The following is a 19153-nucleotide window of genomic DNA, read 5'->3' as shown; positions in this document are numbered from 1 at the left end:
CTTGGTCCTTGTCCCCAATGCCAATTCATGCCAATTTCATAATGAAGACATAGTTTGGAGAAAAAAGAAAATGAAGATTTATTGTTTTGCTAGCAAAGAAGAAACACAGGAGACTCCAGTCCCAGAAGCTGTAGTTCTGCCCATTAGGGAAGAAGATAAAGAAGTTCTTCAAAGGCTACATTCCAGGTGTGCCCTGACAGGGTGTTCCAGGTGTGACCCCCATGTGTGTTGAAATTCACTTGTTAATTTGGGAGATAGTCAATTCTTAGTTCTACTGGTGATATTTCCTTCCTGTGCAGAACAGATAACTCAAGGTAATCTTGTTCCCCACACCTAGGTTAGGGATGGGGAGAGGAAGAAGAGGAAAAGAAAAGAAACAAACAGAAAAATATAAGTAGCAAGGGCTATATTCAAAAGGTGAAGTGGACCACTCTTACATGAAGACTTCAAAGCAAATAAATAAATTTTGTGAATTGTGCCATAGTAAACCTCAATAAATAAGGTGAGAATATAAACAGCTTGTGTATGTACATTATATATAACAAGAGGTTAAGAGAATAATTCTATAAAACTGGCACACTGTGCTGACCCACACACACACACACACACACACACACACACACACACACATGCTTTCTATTCCAAGAAGCAATTTATTTGCAGCCCTGCCTGGCCTAAGTGGACAGGATATATCACATTCCTCAGCAAACTGTTAATGCAGGAAAAATGCAGACCCAAAATAATGTTGATGGGAGGTACCCAGACTTTTGTGACCAGATCCTGAATCTCCAGAGATAAGGATAGTTCCACCTGACCATAAAATCTGTATGGCTAAGTATCCAATTAGAACCAGTCAGCATGGGCCCACATGACCTAAAGTTATCAAGACAGTGGGGCTTGAAAGTCTGATGTCACCCTGCTGTCAATCAAAAGTTATGAGGTAGACCTGGGCAAAAATCTCTAGATACTTCTTTGGGATCCCCAAATAAAACTGGAGTATAGGACAGTGTCTCGAGGAGGAAAAATTCCGACATATGCAATCGATGGGGAGAAATAAAAAATGTCCATGTGCTTCTTCTGCCCTTTTCAATGTTTTATTCACTCAAATTACTCAATACAATTTCACTTTATAGGTTCTTAATCAAGAAAACGACAATACGTAAGGTTAGGCACTGCAATAGACATCATCAATTCACAGTTAACAAGTCTAGATTAATAAGCACTGCAAACACACTTAATCATGACAGGCTAATGAGGGACATTCCCTCTGTGTGCTAAGTTCAAAAGTCTTAAGCCTTAGGCTTTATGTCCAGCAGATGCACACTCACTCAGACCGCAGTGATCAGGTCCAGAACCAAGGCAGGCTTTTTCTGGGGTGGAGTGGACGACTGGTTGAGAGGGTGGCAGGGAGAAGTTGTGGCTCTCACCAGGGTCCAGATAAGGCGGTAGAATTTGAGAATGGTGAGGATCACGCAGACGATCTGGAAAACAATGGCAAGTGATGGGATGTCAGGTCCTCATCAGGCTCTCCAGCTAGAGTGCATCCTTGTTTCAGCTGGCTGAATCCCTGTTCATTAGCTCTATCATTTATACTAAATTTTGGGGCTTTTGACCCACCTTTTAGTCCTTATCAGCTACCATTGGATTTTTTCCATGACATCATTTGCCCTGGGGTCAGAAACATCTGATCTTCTTGCCTTTCCCTCTAATCAGGCAAGGACAGCCTGCCAAAGGCTTCACTCTGTTTATCAGGGTGAGGGGAAGTAACTCCTCGCTAAGGCCTTACTGGAGGGCTCTGTTGGGTGTGCCTAATGAGACTGAAGTTTTCACACTGGAGTTTTTAAAATGGAATTGTGGTATAAAGGTGTATTAAGAATTGTAATGCAAATAATAATAAGAAGAAAACTCATGTATAATGGCAAAAAAATAAATAAATAAAAATGGAATTGCTTAGGCTCAGGCCTAAAAGGCCCTCCTCACAGATTGGCACATTATCTCTCTCCTCTCTGAGAAGACCTACTCTCTTCCTTGAGAATGTCCCCTTTCCCTTTTCCTTATCCCTTCAATAAACTCATTCCTGTTACTCCTAGCGACATGTCTGAAATCTTTCTGATTTGGTTACAAGAATCAGGATCTGAAAAGGGGGTGGTCTTTATGCTGTCTTGTTTCTTAGAGGGCCCCAGATCCGTAACTGAAAAATTAGTTCATGTTTATGAATTAAGAAATTATATCGGACAGGTTTTTGTTTGTTTGTTTACTGTCTAGTCAAGAATCCAACTTAGTGTACTTCAATATCAATTCCTCCTGTAAAAATAGTAGATCAAATTTATTTACTGACACCTTTTATTACTCTGTTGTAGTCATTTTCATATCTAAATTTTCTAAATATAAATTTTCTTACTAAGTATTTTATGCAAAGACAGCCACTGTGTAGAATATTTTTACTTTAGAAAGGGATTACTAACACAATTAAATTAAATACTAGCATAATTACCAACTGTTGACCAAAGAATATAACAGACAAACTAACTAGCAGGTTTGTTGAAATACCTTTTGACTTGAAGCCCCACATTTTAATAAAATTGGCTACTTTAATAAGTAATTTATTTCCTCTGAAAGCATTTTCCCATTCGTCTCAAAAGAAGATAGGTGGTAGTTACTTTCATTTTCATGACATACTCAAAATCCACTTTATAGATATACAGGGGACAAGTGCTTTTAGTTGGGTTTTGTGGTAGCAATTTCTTTGAAGCAAATACTGTATTTCTCCATTTCAATATTATTTTATTTTATAGGATTCTGATTAATATTAATATATATGAACTACAAACCAGTTTGAAGAATCCATCTTTAATGTCAAATCTTTTTCCAATTCTAATTACTTTGTTTATTAGAAGTAGTCTAAATGGAAGAGTAGAAGCATATTAAAAAAATCAAATAGTGGGCTGGGGTTGTGGCTCAGTGGTGGAGCACTTGCCTAGCATGTGCGGGGGGGCCCTGGGTTCAATCTTCAGCACCACATATAAAAAAAATGAATAAAAACATCAAATAATGGTTTCTGATTGTTGATTATTAGAGGAAAAATAATATCAATCACATACCTAAGCTCTAGAAAAGTTAATTCATGTTTGTGTAACAGTGGTCCACTTCATGCTTTGAATATAACCCTTGCTGTTTCTGCCACTGAAGCTTATTTTAAAATGGACACGTCTTCTTTTCCTCTTCTCTCTCCCCCTCCTTAACTTGGGGGCAGGGAATAGGATTACCTTTTTGATCTGTATTTGAGCACACATCCACCAAAAGTCATTTAGAATTTCAGGGATGGCCAAATCTAAGAAATACCTATCTCCCAAATTCACAAATGAATCACAACCCCTATGTCTTCTTTAAAAACCTTCTGTTCTCCCTTATGGGCAGAATCACAGCCTCTGGGGCAGGAGCCTCTGTACTTCTCCTTTGCTAGCAAAGCAATAAATCTTTTTCCTTTTCCTTTCTCAAAATGATGTTATTGAATTGGCATCAGGAAAAAGGACTGAGCTTTTGGTAACATTTGGACACCTAGAATTACATTTATTAATTTATGTGTAAACCCATTCTTTCAGTTTAAAGTGTGCAATGTCTTATTTTCAAACTATAAAGATAGACAGTTTGAGGCTATTGAGGTGAGGGGACAAAAAGTCAGTGTAGGTAATAAATGATTGGGTCAGAAAGATGGGGACTGATTCATGAGGAAATAAAATGCTAATACCTCCAGATGCCTTATGGGCGGTTCCTTCCCTTTCTTGTCCAGGATTACTCCACCTTTGAGCCACCTTTTGGTCTCAGGATGAGGGAAGGAGTCCATGAGAACAAAGGAATTCTTAAATGTATAAAAGGGGCAGGACACCCAGCTCTGGGGTCCCTTCTCTTTGGAGAAGTATATTTCTGTTCCATCCTTTAAATAATACTTGCTTTCTACACTTGCACTTACCTGGGCATTTCTCAGGTATTCAATCTTCACGTCTGGGGAGATGGAACTTGGCCCTGATTGATTCTTATCACTGGCGTCACTATGGTTGCCAGCACTTAACATCCTCCAGAAAAATGATATGAAATGCATAGATTTGTTCCATATATTTGAGGATGAGAATAAACATTGCAGTTACATATCAAGTCTTTCCATTCCATGATAACTGTTCTGACTTCTTGCATAGAGAATGTGGCCCCCACTGCAGAGTCCAGTGAGTAGAGTAGTCATCTGGCTAACATCTTGTGGGGATCAAACTGACATGCATATTGCATAAGCCAGTGCATTTCTCCTCGCTTCAGTTACTCGTTTTAAGAAAAATGAGAGAAAAATGCTCTGGCAAATTGTCACTGCTCTGGGAATTTCATAAGAATTTGAAATTATGTTTGCCAAATGCAAGCACTGGATGAATAAACAGAACAATATATAAAAATCACCAAGAGAAGAGGCGAGGGGGATTTCATAATTTCATAGCATTGTGTTTACTAATTGTGATTTTTAACATGATTTCCCAAAGTATTTATTTTTGCTTATGACTTTATTTTGAAATAAATATTGTTAAATAAATCTGTTCCTTGAAAGGAATTTCAGTAAGTCTTCTTTGAGTTTGTTTTTTTTTTTTCTTTTAAGAGAGAGTGAGAGAGTGAGAGAGGAGAGAGAGAGAGAGAGAGAGAGAGAGAGAGAGAGGGAGAGAATTTTTTTTTAATATTTATTTTTTAGTTCTCGGCAGACACAACATCTTTGTTGGTATGTGGTGCTGAGGATCGAACCCAGGCCGCACGCATGCCAGGCGAGCGCGCTACCGCTTGAGCCACATCCCCAGCCCCTGAGTTTTTTAATCTAAGAAAAAAATCTTAACAAGTCTCATCAGGTGTAGATACACAACTGTAATATTATACACTATATAATTACATATACATATTTATTTACATCATAGACAGATAGATATTGAGAGAGAGAAGAGAGGAAGCCATTCTCCCTTGATACCTCTGAGAAATTGTGACTAAAACCTAGGGCCCAAAGTCAATTTAATAACGAGGACAATTTTCAGAAAAAGGAAAAAGAAGGGTTATTGCTTTTCAAGGCAAGGAGAAGCAGAGGGGGCTCAGGTCCAGAGGCTGTGATTCTGGCCCATCAGGGAAAACAAAGAGCTTTTCAAGAAGCTGCACAAAGGCTGCATTCCAGGTGTGCCCTGACTTGGGTCCCAGTGCATCCTGATGGTGTGCTGAAATTCACTTGTTAATTTTAGAGATAGTCACTTCCTACATCTTCTGGTGAATTCTCCTTCCTCTGATGGGTTTGTGCTCAAGGACAACCAACTCTGCCTAGTATGGACAAAGGTAATCTTTTTCCCTGCCCCTAGGTTAGGGAGGGTGAAAGGAAGAAGAGGAAAAGAAAGTCTTAGAGCAGAAGAGGCCTATAGGTAAAAGGTGAAGTGAACCATTGTTACAGAATTGGTTGCAGGACCACAGACAAATAACAAAATCTGCACATGCTCAAGTCCCTTATATAAAATGATTCAGTATCTGCATATAACATATACATATTCTCATGTATACTTTAAATCATTTGTATTTATTTATATTCTTTTTTGCTTGATATGATGTAAATGCTAGGTAAATAGTGGTTATACTGTATTATTTAGGGAATGACAAATAAAAGTCTGTATATATTCAAGGCAGTTGCATTTTTTCCAAACATTTTTAATCCATAGTTTGTTGAATCTGTGGATACAGAAATTACAGATACAGAGGCCAAATTATATCATAAATAGTATACATATAAATATTACATAACAAAGATAATAGTGAAAATTTTATACTCCCCAAATCCTAAAGAGTGTTTTATGCGTTTCAGATTGGCTAATCCAGAACCACATTTCCTGGAATCATCTTTCCTATAAGACACTAACTTCTACTTGGCCACAAAATAAATTTCCACATTTGGGCCAGTGAAGTACCATCAGTTATTCTCTAAAAGGCCATGGTATTTGGAGGCAGAGAAAGAGACACAGAGATGTTTGGTGGTCCCAGTTTACCCTCAGTCTTCTTCCTCTCTCTGAATTTTCTTAAGTCTTCCTGACCACTGACCTTTCTGAACCAGGATCTCCTGGTTAGTTCGCTTCTGCATGCTTGGCTGAGAACATACAAGGGCAATAACCAATAAGAGGCAAAGGACTTTCACATTCTTCTATGCCAACACTGTTGTTGGATGTTCTCCAGCTGGATGTTCAGCTTTTTAAGTGGTGACATGGTGAGCTCTATCAGGTTTGATGACCTATTAGACCACTTACTATTTCAGCTCTCCATTGTGAACCTTTATTCTCCAAATTCTTTCCACAGTTGTATAATATCTAATTCCTATCATTAATTCCTATTTCCATAAACTCCTAGTGTATTTACTGTCTTCATTGAGACCTGATGTGTTGAGACCATCTTAATCTGCATTAATTTGTACAATTCTTTTCTCTCATGTTTTTGTAAGCAGTGAACTCAGTCAACATTTGATGGTCACTGATAACTCTTACTCCCTCTTCCTCTCTCATCCTTCCTTGATTCCTTTTGTGTCTTCCTTATTAGAAAGTAGGCAGCATTAGAGCAGAGACATTACATTGCCTTGTTTCTCCATCATACTTTTGCACCTGTGACATATCCTCTGTTGTTTCTGGTAAAATAATGAATTATTGCTGAGTGACTTGAATAAATACTATTAAAATGGAGTGTTTTACTAATCAAATTCTTAATATCATGTTTTCCTAATGAATAGTCTGATTAATTATTGAATCCGAATTTTCCACAGCCTTCATCAGTCTCCCTATAATTAACTGTAAACCAGTGTGGTGTGAACATAACACAATTTGCCTTCATTTGCAGAAATGTTGATTGCCTCCTGAAAATAATCAATAATATGATTTTGTAAATAATCACAAATTTGAAATAATATATAAGACAAAATTTAAATTAAACTGTCGCTACGGTTCCAAATAACATGTGCTCTGTTTTCTTTGTAAGATATTTGACTTTCCTAAGAATCCTTACTCTTTGGGTAACATAGTAACCAGATATTTACTAACTTAAAAAAAATGTTTTAAATCCAGGAGAAGCATTTAATCTGAATGCTGCATTTATTAATGGCATTTTTTGAAATGTTGAAAAAGCCTGAAACATTGATTATATTTTTGGGGAAATAACAATTTTTATTAAAAAGTCATTCTTTTATATAAAAAGAGTAAATATTTACCTGCATTGTTTTTTTTTTAATAAGTTGACATGCAGGAGTTAACTTTCAGTATCTAATTCTTTTTTGTAGCAAATTTCCATTTCATCAGCTAGAATAACTTCAAAAGGAGAAATTGAAAGAAATAGAGGTATCTAACTCCAAGATAAGACAGTTGGTAAGGCTTAGATGATGTATGATGAGTCACTAAACAGCTTCCAGAAAAGTGTTTTTGTACCATTTGTCAGTAAGACTTTGATCTTGCCAATCCTTATATTAAAGATTCTAGTAGGTGCTTGTTTGTATGTTTGGTCATGGCTGTGTCTCTTACTTGATGCAAATTAGTATAAACTTTTGAGAATAAATTAAGTATTTTTTAGTTACTGTATTTAAACTTTGCTCTCCATTTATTATTGACATGAGATGAAAATGTAGATGCGTATATGTATCTTAAATTTCAAAAACTCTGCCCTTCAGTTTTATTCAGGAAAACACGTAACTAGTTTCTAAGATTATAAAATAAAATAGAAATTTGCTCTAGTAATCTGATCTTTTAAAGCTAATAAAAGAGAATTAAGAATAAAAGAACATTGGAGTTCAGAATTTGCACTTTGTTTTAGTCATAATTCTGGACTTTTACCCAATATTCCTGTACCTTGGGTATTCAATCAAACATTGACTGAGGTATTTCTGTGATGGGATTTAGAAGATGAGATTAAGAGTCCAATCAATGGACCTCAAAATAGGGAGTTTAACCTGGACTATCCCAACAACATCATCATCAATACCATCACATGGGACTAAAAGAAGAAAGGGGTAGGGAAATAGTCAAATGTGGTAGAAGAAGAGAAGAGAAGAGGTAAAGCAGTAAAAAAGGTCAGAGATAATTGAAGTGTGAAAAAACCCTCCACTGGGGCAGTCTTTGGAATTGGAGGAAGAGGCCACAAGATGAACAGGGGCCACCTCTAAAAGCTACAAATGACTCCCAGACCACAGCCAGTAAAGAAATGGGAACCTCAGTTCTGTAAGCACAAGTAACTGAATTACACCAACCACCTGAGGGAGCTTGGGAGTAGACTCACCCTGAGACTCCAGCAATTTGGGGCATGTGAAACCAGAGGCAGAGAGCTAGCTGAGCAGTGCTATGCCCAGACTTCCACGTAAAGAATTGCTGGATAATAAACAGGTGATATTTGAAGCTGCTACATTTATGGAGATTTGTTACATTACCAGGAAAAAAAGGAATTCATGCCTACAGGAGCCAAGAAAATTAGGCAGCACAAACTAGTGGAGTAGAAATGACCCAGTGGTGCTTCCTAAACTTTTAAAAATCATTTTACCAAGTGAGACTTATAAAATGTTCACTAGAAAGTATCTAGTCAATTATCAGATTTCAGTAATGAAACTTCAAAGTGTCTAGAGCTTGCAGAGGGGAAACAAAGAGAACATTATTTGAAAGTGTTTTGACCTGAGGTGCAAAGCTTACAGAAACCTCATAATTTCATAGTAACAACACAGCTGATTTGCAATCATTTTTAATTGAACTGAGGATGTACGTTTTCATCATTTCTAGAGTAATGGTTTGCATACTCTCAAAGTTTCAAGTCTTTTACTTTCTATACAGAAATCTTCACATCCCTTATGTTGTGTCACTTTGACAAAACTGCCTCTAAGCCTCAGTGCAATCCATTTGGAGAAAACACCGCACTCATTAGAAAACACTTTCACAAGAGACATATGATATATAAAATACTTTTAAAAAATCAATGAACATTTAGCAAGAGTGACAAATGATAAAGCCACAAATTTCAAAACCTCAGTGGTTTTCTTTCATAACAACATATATTTACTAAAAATCTACTGTGTGTCTCATACTTGGGAAAATGCTGGGATGCAATAGAAGAATAAAATCAAGTTGCAGCCAGAGGGATCTAGGTTTGAATCAAATTCCTTCCCTTTGCTACTTTTGTCTTCAGGTGAGTCACACAACACCCTGGACTCCACTGTTCTTCACCTGTAAGCTCAGAACAATAACAACCACTTTGCAAACCAGTTGTGTAGATTGAGTGTAGGGATCCCATGTGTAGGAATATGTCTAGTTGGTGCTATGGCAAGTTGAACAGGATGTACCCCAATGACATAAGGTTCTAATCTTGCAAGCTATAAATTTAAGCTTTCATGGAAAAGGACATTTGTGGATGTGATTATGCTAAGGATCTTGAAGGGACAGAATTATTTTAGGTGGTATGTAAAAACATAATCACAAGGGCCCTCATAAGAAGAGAGAAGAGGGAGATTTAACACAGAAGAGGAAATGGCATTGTGACAAAAGGAGGCAGAGAATGAAGTGATGAAGCCACCTGGACTCTCCCAACAATATCATCATCAATATCATCACATGCGACTTTAAAAGAAGACTCTAGAAAAGTCAAGGAATGGCTTCTCCTGAAGGGCCTTCAGCAAGAAGCCAGTCCTACAGGTACCTTAATTTCAGTCTTCTGTGTTCTGAACACTGAAGTTCTGTTGTGTTAAGTCCCCAAGTTTGTTGTAATTTGTTACAGAAGCTACAGGACAATAATACAGTATTCAATAAGTGCTAATTTGTTTTTTGGTCGTTGACAGGATTTTCTTTGCCTCTGTTGGTAACACCTCATTGGAACGTCCATTCAGTCATCATTGGAAATCAGATATCACCGCCCTTCTAATATCAATCGGATACAACTCTTTCACCCAGCTTTCATGATTACTCACTGAATGTATGGGGTTACAGTTACATGTTTACTAAAAGTCAGCTATCTGAAAGGCATTGTATTAGAGGGTGCAGAAGATCCCAAGATTGACAAAGACAGCATTGCAATCTACCTTAGCATCACACATGTTAAAGGCAAGTGACACTAAATAGGTCAAAAAAAAAAAAAAAGGAATGGAAAATCAAAGGACAGAAGCATTACTTCCTACTACAGAATCCGCAAAGGCTTTATGGAATAATTCACCTTTAATCTGGTCTTCAAGATAACTATGGTTTTTGCAAATGGGAAGACAGGGCAGGAAAGAACACTAAACACTGGAGGAACTATGAACAGCTTAATGAATGGGGCCACAATATGCATGAGAAAGTGTGGGAAAGAGGCTTTTTAATGAGAGGAAGGGCAATGCATGTAGTCATGGCAAGTGGAGTCTCTGGATATTGTCCAATTACTTCATGCAGGATAAAATCAAGTCTGGTTTTCTATTTCCAGAGATTCCACAATGTTTACTCTCAAATACTGGAAACTATCAGGGCTGCAAAGGACTTGGCAAATAGGATGCAGGATGCAGAGTACTAACAGAAATGTCCTAAAAAATTAGTCAGATCAAGTAAAGGAACAAAAGGGAAATCTATAGGTAGTTGTCTGGGTATTTCAAATTGTTGTCTTTTCATGACCAGATTCCTATGTGACTTTGATAGAATTTAAGTAGAATATCATAGTTTTCCAGCTTTCCTGCATACTTTTTTAAACTGTTTTCAATATGATGCTCCTTTAACTTTGAAACATTTACATCATTATTTTTCTTTTTTCAAAAGACTATATGGGGCCCAATGTAGTTAAGTCATGATATGATTTCAGTTTGAAACTCGTAAAAGAAGAAGGATTCAAACAGCTGGAGATATGGTTCCATTGAACAGCTTGCTGCTGGTTTAATGGACTATTAGATTTTCTTACGCCTGAATTTTTCTCTAAGTCAATTCACTGCTTTGGTGTTTTGGGCTAAAGTGGAAGATCAATATTGATTACCCTGCATAGGTTATCCCCCATCCCCTTTAATGCTGATGTAGACCAAGTCAGAGGAGAAAACCAAGAGCAAAAAGCTACTCAGACAGACTCAAGAGAAAAGAGATTGATGAGACCATGGGAACAGCAAGGGGACTTGGGACAGTTTTCTCTTGGATATTGTGTGCATTACCAATAAATGAAAACAAACAAACTCTGAATGTCAAAGGATGGAGGAAAAACTAGAGAGAGATCCAGCTAAGCTGAAACAATGGTGCTTTACTATTATGCTCTTTTTGACAAGTAAACAAAGTGCTTACTTTAAAAATACTTAAAATAATTATGGTTATTCTGTTATTGCTTTTTTGAACATGTTTCTTCAATACATGGTTGTGCTACACCAGCTGCAAAAGCATTGTAGTCATTGTAGTTTTGAAAATAAATGATTAAATGAATAGATAACAGGCTCTCATAGTTGTGTAGAATTTTATAACTTAATCCATTCAATAATACAATCATGATTGGTTTCTATAATGATATAGATATGGCAGGTATCAGGTCTAATTCCTAGGTCAGGAAACATAGTTGTTGGCTTGCCAACATCACCTAAATTCCAATTTGCAGATTAAGACTCTGACTTAGGTTTGGATTGCTTTCAATCAAACAGCTAACTGAATATTGTATACAAAGACAGATGTTTGTTTTTGAGGTGCTGGGTATTGAACACCGGGCTTTGCCCATGCTTGGCAAGTGCTTCACTACTAACCTACATCCCTAGGCATGATGTAACAACTGTGTGATAAAAAATTATTAGGGGAAGCCTCAAAGCTGATTTGCACATGCCAGGCTGAGTCTGGACAGGCTGAGAAAGACGCACACAGTCAAGATGAGAAATAAGTGAGGACAGCAGAAACCGCAAGGGTGGAGAGCGTGAGGAGACAATGTAGTGGAGCGGCCACCAAGGAGACACCTGTGGGAGCGTGGACACCCAGCCCAGATGGAGCACCCTCCCCCCCCCCCCCCCGGGCGTCCCTCTGACTACTCATGTCCAAGAAGGGCGCGGGCAGCCGGGCTAAGGGGGACAAGGCGGAGGCGCTTGCTGCACTGCAGGCAGCCAACTAGGAGGTCCGTGCCAAGCTCACCGACATCCCGATCGAGCTGCAGCAGGAGAAGAGCAAGAAGCAGCGAGCAGCCCACGGCCGGTGGTGACCTTGAAGTGCCATTTCCCATGAAGAGAAGTCAGGGCCCCTGGAGAACAGCGCTGTGGGAGAGGAGCAAGAGCTCGCACGTCTCTGCACAGAGCATGGAGACTGCTGGGCCACCTGGGGCTTCGAGGGGCATCTGGAGAGGGCCGCTGGCCAGGGGGAACACGCAGCTGTAGCGAGGATGAGATGTGCAAAGAACGAAGCCCATTGAGGACGACCAGGTTCACGTATTCCCAAGGCATCAGTTCCTCGGCAGGGAACCGACTCATGATCTCAGCACCTGAGAGGTTGGGGGAAGAGTCAAAGGTTCATCTTGCCTTTCCATGACCTTCCGAGCCTGCGGAAGGGTCAGGGCACCCCGGGGGAGGGGAAGTCCTCACTGCTAATCCAGGGGCAGTCGGGCACCCCCAGGCCTGGCAGTGTCCAGGGCCAGCACCCCGGCTTCAGTCCCCCAGGCCGCAGGCTTCTGTGAGAGCCAGTGGTGGCTTCTTCCTGAACTGTTCCCTTTATGTGTCATCATCAGAAAGCTGCTTCATGCTCCCCACGCACCCTGAGCCACCTAGGACTGCGTGGGCCCTGCATTCAGTGCCCTCTGCCCCTTTCCCTCAGCCTCTGGGGCCAGAAGGCTGAGCTGTCCTTTCCTGCTGAGAAGCAAGGCCAGCCTCCCACTGCTCTCCAGGGGCAGAAGCATCTCCTGGACGCTGTATCTGCAGCTGCCTGATGGGAGCCCTGCTGCCCTGCGCTGTTGGAGACCACCCCTTGCCTTTCCCCATGTCTGATGTGGACTCAGGTGGAGACCCAGGAGGATGCTGAAGTCACAGACTCTGGGTGAAGGGCCCTGTATCACTCCACAGGACCCAAGGCAGGTCTCGACCCACAAAACCTTGAAGTGTTCCGCCTGCTCTCTCATGCACTCTCCTCCCATCCCACAAACATCTGCTCTGTGACATGCCACTCATTACTCTGTCCTCTGCTGAATGCCCATCAAGGAGTCTCCTCAGAGGTGATATTTTGTCTGCTGAGAGGACTGGCAGCTGGGCTTTGTTCTGGCTCCACATGTCCAGCCTGGGGACCTGCTGTGTGCCTGACCCTAGATGAGAGCCAACCTCCACTTCACCCCCAGCCCCCACAGAGCATGGTCTGCAATCCTGCAGAAGTGACCCACCAAGGGAGGTGAAGACTCAGGGTCAATACGCCCCAGGTGCCCAGGAACAACCTCAGGCACACTGAACTCCGCCCCAGCTGGAAGTGGAGGGTGTCTATGCAAGACAGAAAGGTGGCAAGACAGAAGGGTGGCGAGCGTCTGTGCCCTCGCTTTCAGCACCTGCCAGCTTGCCAGTCCAGACAGCCAGGCCCCTGGCAGGTTCAGGAGAGCCTAGTGGTTGGAACCTTCAGAACTGCAGAATCCATAGGAGACCCAGAGGGAGTCCCGGGGTTGGACCCCACAGGACTACAGGACACCAGCCCTAGCACCAGCTGAGTGAGCCCTGTCAGCCTTTCCTGGTGGGGAGTGTCGAGATGGCTAAAGGTGCGATTTATGCAGTCGAGGGGGAGAAATAAAGAATATCCCTGCACTTAAAAAAAAATTATTAGGGATTATTTAACAAAACAGCTAACTATTTAAGTATTTGTGTTCCAGAAGTGAATCTATATGCTTTCTTCTCACGACCACCCAATGAGGTGTTAATATTATTCCTATTTAATTGATAGACAAAATGTGTCATGAAGCTGTTAAATCAAGTGCTTACTCCACATGGTAATGTGAGGCCGGATTTGAATCCAGAGAGTTGAGCTTCAAAGCCTTCATTTCTAACTACTAAGTGTGTTCCCTCACATTCAGATATGTAAGAAACAAAATTATTTTAAGTCTCTAATATCTACCAAGAATCTGATAAAAATCACTGCTTAAATTCTGTGTTTGGTTTAATCTGGGCATGTTCTAAATTTCCTCACCAACCCACAGCCAGAAATGCTCAGCCAAATTAGAATAGAAAGGTGATTTGAATTACTGCAGAGAGCCACTTTAAATAATTAAGACTCTTTTATTCCATTCTGTTCTGGATATGCAAGAACTGGCTTCTGAATAATATGTAAGATGCATTGAAAGAACTCAGGAAATAATACTATAAATCAAAAGGTAAAGTCAATAGGGATAGATAAAGACATTTTTATCTTTTATCAATATTTTCTTTATTATTTCAGGCATCTTATTAGTCTGGCTGCTCAGATCCCAAAGAGGATCTGTAAGATAAATGTTCAGCTTTCTACTTCATTTATCTGGGAGGAATTCCTAATGTCTATTATTTCCATTTCAATAGTAGAGAAGAGTAAGCTATAACATAGTTTAAGTTATGTCATTTATCCTTAAGTAAAAAAAACAAAACAAAACAACAACATAACAACAACAACAACAACAACAAAAACAGTCCACTGATGTTGAACATGTGCTTAGTTCTGAACAGTGAAGAGTGAGCCTTAATCTTTCAGTGATCAGTCATATCCCATGGGAAATCTTGAAGAAGAACGTGGAGTGACTGAGCCTGGCTTTGCTCTATACCCTACCACAAAAAGAGATTGATGAGGCCTGGCTTTGCTCTATATACAAAAGTAAAAGTAGTTTGTATATTTCTGCCTCCTTCAGGCAACCAGAGAGGAATTTGTATTTGCAAACTTTATTTGGTATTTTTCATAAAATACAATCAATAAGATATACATATATATACATATATTCATATATATATGTATATATATATTTATATGTATACACCACACACACACACACACACACACACACAGAGAGAGAGAGAGAGAGAGAGAGAGAGAGAGAGAGAGAGAGAGCTGAGAGATTTATTTTAATTTTTTTCATGCTATTGTGAAACTTATAACTCTGAAGTTTGTAGCACAGGCTGGCAGGCTGAAAACTCAGGCATGATTTCTAGGGAATATTCCTTTTTCTCTGAAAACCCATATTTGTTTTTAAGGTTCATGATTAGATAAGGCCCACCCACATTATAAGGTTAATCCACTTTACTTGAAGCCGATGATTGCGAATTTTAATGACATCTACAAACTACCTTCAAATGCAGCCTCTAGACTAGTATTTGACCAAGCACTTGGCTCCATGTTCTACCAAGTTAACACATATAATGACCCATCAAACAGAGGTATAGTCCTCTCTGCTTCTCTTCCTTTAAATCATCATTACGAATCCACAGTTTGTATGCTCAAACCAATAAAATAAACTAAGACTATATTTGTTTCAAGCCTTTATAACCTTTTCCCTGACCTGTTCTACTAATGCCTCCACTTACCCTGAAATCTTGATCATTACTTGACACTAATACCATTGCCCTTCTGACCACCTGGACAAGAAGCTTGCTCCTCTTCTCTCTGGATATGCTTTATAATGAGTCTTACAATAATAACCACAGGCCAGCAGCCCATTTAGACTAATCCAAACACAAAAGGAATGAATGAGATTCTGAGTTTACAATGAAATTTGAAATTCCCTAAGGTATTTCTGGTAATTTTCCCTAGGAACTGAAAATAAGAGAAATATAACATATGATTTTATATAATCTGATATTTATTCCCTTCTGGGGATTATAGAATACATAATTGGACCATTGCATAGCTCTTCACCACTCTCTTTTTTATCTAGTTTTGCCTTCTGCTATGGTTTGAGTTTTGTCCCCTTCAAAACTCATGTTGAAATGTAATTGCTATCATAAAGTATTAAGAGATGGCAGTTATGAGAGGTGAACAATGTCATTATAAAAAGATGAGTTTGTCCCCCTTTTGCTTCACATGGCTCTTCTACCTTCTGCCATAGGAACATCCAGGCTTCTTCCCCTCTGGAGTACTTAGCATGCAAGGTACCATCTTGGAGAAGAGAGTGGCCTCTCCAAATACTAGGCAGGCAGATGTCTTCCCCTTAGACATCCCAGCCTCCACATTTGCAGTCAATAAATTATCCAGTGTATTCTGTTATAGCAGCACAACACAATCTGAGACACTCTCCTTCTGCTTTTCAATTATTGAAATCATTTTTCCTCAGAGTTTGCCAATTACTATTCCTGCTGCTTAGCATGCTCTTTCTCCAGGATTCCCAATGCATCTTTCTTCCTGTTATTCACATCCTAGACAAAAGTCCTCAAAAATGGCTCTTACCCTTAAACTATTTCTTTCTTTCCCACGGTGATCATTCATATACAATTAACTCACTAATTTTTTTTAATGTACTTTTTGGTACTTGAGTTATCTTACTCTTTTTTTTTCTTATTTTTCTATCACACCCTCACATTTTGCAACTCTACAGAGATAGATGGGCTTTGGGATTTTGCCTTATTTACCACTGTATTCTGGGGCCCAGAAAAAGGCTTGATAATTACTCTGTTTAAAAATATTTACTAAATGAATGTATCCGGCAAGGTTCAATTCTGAAATGGAAAGAATATGGTACTGGCCACTTGGGAACAGGAGTGAGTACACTCCTACCATTTCCACCGAATGTGGAGGAATCTTTGAGGTTTGAAAATAACTATTTTCATGCCTCATCTTTAATTTAATTAGATGTGGAACACTTTTCATCCCATAGGATTATTTCACTAATAGTGAGAACCTATTGTTTAAACTTGTTATGACCTGGGAAGCCAGTTTACAACGATCCAAAAAATGTTAAGATGGGAAATTACATAATTGCATAAATTACATAATTATTTCTGTTTCACTGTCATATCTTTCTATGACCAGTTTACCTTTTAACTTCGGGTCCCCTATCGATTATGACTTTTTTTTTCTATCAGTAGAAAACCCATCTAATATATCTCTATACATACTCTTGATTTTAGAATGTTACTTTCTATAGGACAGTGGGGAATTAATTCTTTTGGAGCATTATACATAAATGGGAAGTGTTTATACTTTGCTGTCAGATTTCATTAACTAACTGCTGACTTTGTGAGACATATCAAAGTTGGGTACAGCTGAAGTATATTCATTTTTATTTATATGTGCTATTCCCTTATATGAATAAACCAGAATTTATATATCCATATTTAAGTTAATGATCATTGTGAGTAAAGCTTCTAGGAATGTGCTTGCATGCTTATTCTGATGCACATGTATACAAATTGTTGCATATTTACATAGGAATGAAAACGGCTATCATCAAGCATGTAGATTCACAAGTTTTAGTGGCTATAATACATAGTTAACTCACAACTCAGTCCCAACACTGGGAATTTAGATTGATTTCAATTGGTGGGTGGTATGGGAGGGAAAATAGTAATTTTATAGCAAAATTTAGATTAACTTAAAGGGAAGGTTAGTTATGGCTGTTTGCATGACACAATAAACAATACTTTCTGTCTTTTTCTGAGATAAGAATAATGCATTTTCCTTTTAAGAGTAGAGAAGAAATGTGTGAGAGTTGTCTTTTATGGCCATCACTTACTCTAGGAACTGGTCAACCTCTGCTCTGGGTTTTGCCTATCTCGTCGGTCCTGGGTGAATTTATGGAAGCAACCCTAGGCATGCACTTTAGTAAACTACCTTTTTAATTCACCAGTGCCATGAACAACTGAAACTCCTATTGCTCATATTAAAAATATTTCTGGTAGATGATTTACTCATAAAATAAGAAGTCTAGGGGGAATCCAAGATAGTGGGCTAGAGGAAGGCTGCATTTTGTGTCACTCCAGGACCTGGGATTCAAGTAGGGAAATACTGTTACTCTGAAAGTGATTAGACAGTTGCTCCTGCACAGGAACAATGACCACTGTGCTGCGCAGGTGTACAGGCCTCAGCACCAGCACAAGTACTCCTGGCCACTCACCAATGCAGGTCCTCCAGGTACCCGAGTAGGACCACTAGCATTAGCACCAGTGCAAAAATACTGGCTGCCACTCCCATGCAGGACACCTGGTCACAGCCCACATGCAGGACCTTCAGCTGCCAATCCCGTGTGGATCCCCATCTACCAATGTGGGGCTCCTCCAGTCGCCTTCCTCTTGGGGCACTGAAACCACTGCCACAGTTTCCTACACTCGGTATCCTGCACCTGAGGACCTGCATAGGGTCTGGAGACACCCACCATTCACAATACTGCATGCCACAGAGTTGCATCTCTGAACATGTTACCCAACACTGCCACTGGCTCCACCTGACCAGACACCACATTGTTGAAACAGCCATCTCCATCTTGGGACACCCTTGTCATCATCTTTAGGTACCGAATATCAAGGTACCGAATGTCCTCAACTCCCCCCTCTCTCCGGCAACAGCTAACCCAGCACAGTACTTACAGCTAAGCAGCTGGTCCCTAGCTTACAAAACCGGGTTGCAAAACTGAGTCACAAAATGGGAGTCCTGCACTGCCCAAGATAAAACAGCTCTCCTCAACAGATGGACAGCCCCCAGAGTGCAGCCCATAAGACCTCCAGAGAGAAAAGTTCCTGATTGGGAAATAGAAAGGGAGGGGGTGAGTGAGATACAGTTCAGAGACTAAACAAGAGAATAGGAATTTTGAGGTCTACAGGTGATATAAGGAGAAGAGACAAGGCACCCAAATCACAGGAGTGGGCCCCAAAGGAGATCCTTGGACCAACCTTCTTATCCTTATAACCTTCACCATCCTGCCAATGGAGATACCAGCAAACAACCGACAACATCACCTACTGGATGATAAGGGAAGCTGGAAAAATACTGATCTCCAACAAAAACAACCCTTATATTTTACTTTGAGATTTTTTTTTCTCTCTCTCTCTTCTCCCGCCATCATATCCCCAACATTTGTGAAACCAACTATTTTTTATAAATTAGGCTATTGAGGACTAGGATATCTGAATAGTATATTGCAGTGGTATTGTATATTCTTTTATCTCCTGTTTTTTTACATTTTAACTTTCCTTAATATATATGTTTGTTTGGTTTTTGTACTCTACTGTCTTCCCAATTACTTCTCTCCCCCAAAT

This window comes from Urocitellus parryii, chromosome 8 (assembly GCF_045843805.1).
Source record: "Urocitellus parryii isolate mUroPar1 chromosome 8, mUroPar1.hap1, whole genome shotgun sequence".
In the NCBI taxonomy this organism is placed as follows: Eukaryota; Metazoa; Chordata; class Mammalia; order Rodentia; family Sciuridae; genus Urocitellus; species Urocitellus parryii.
The sequence above is the reverse complement of the archived record's forward strand: the minus strand, read 5'-3'. Positions refer to the sequence as shown.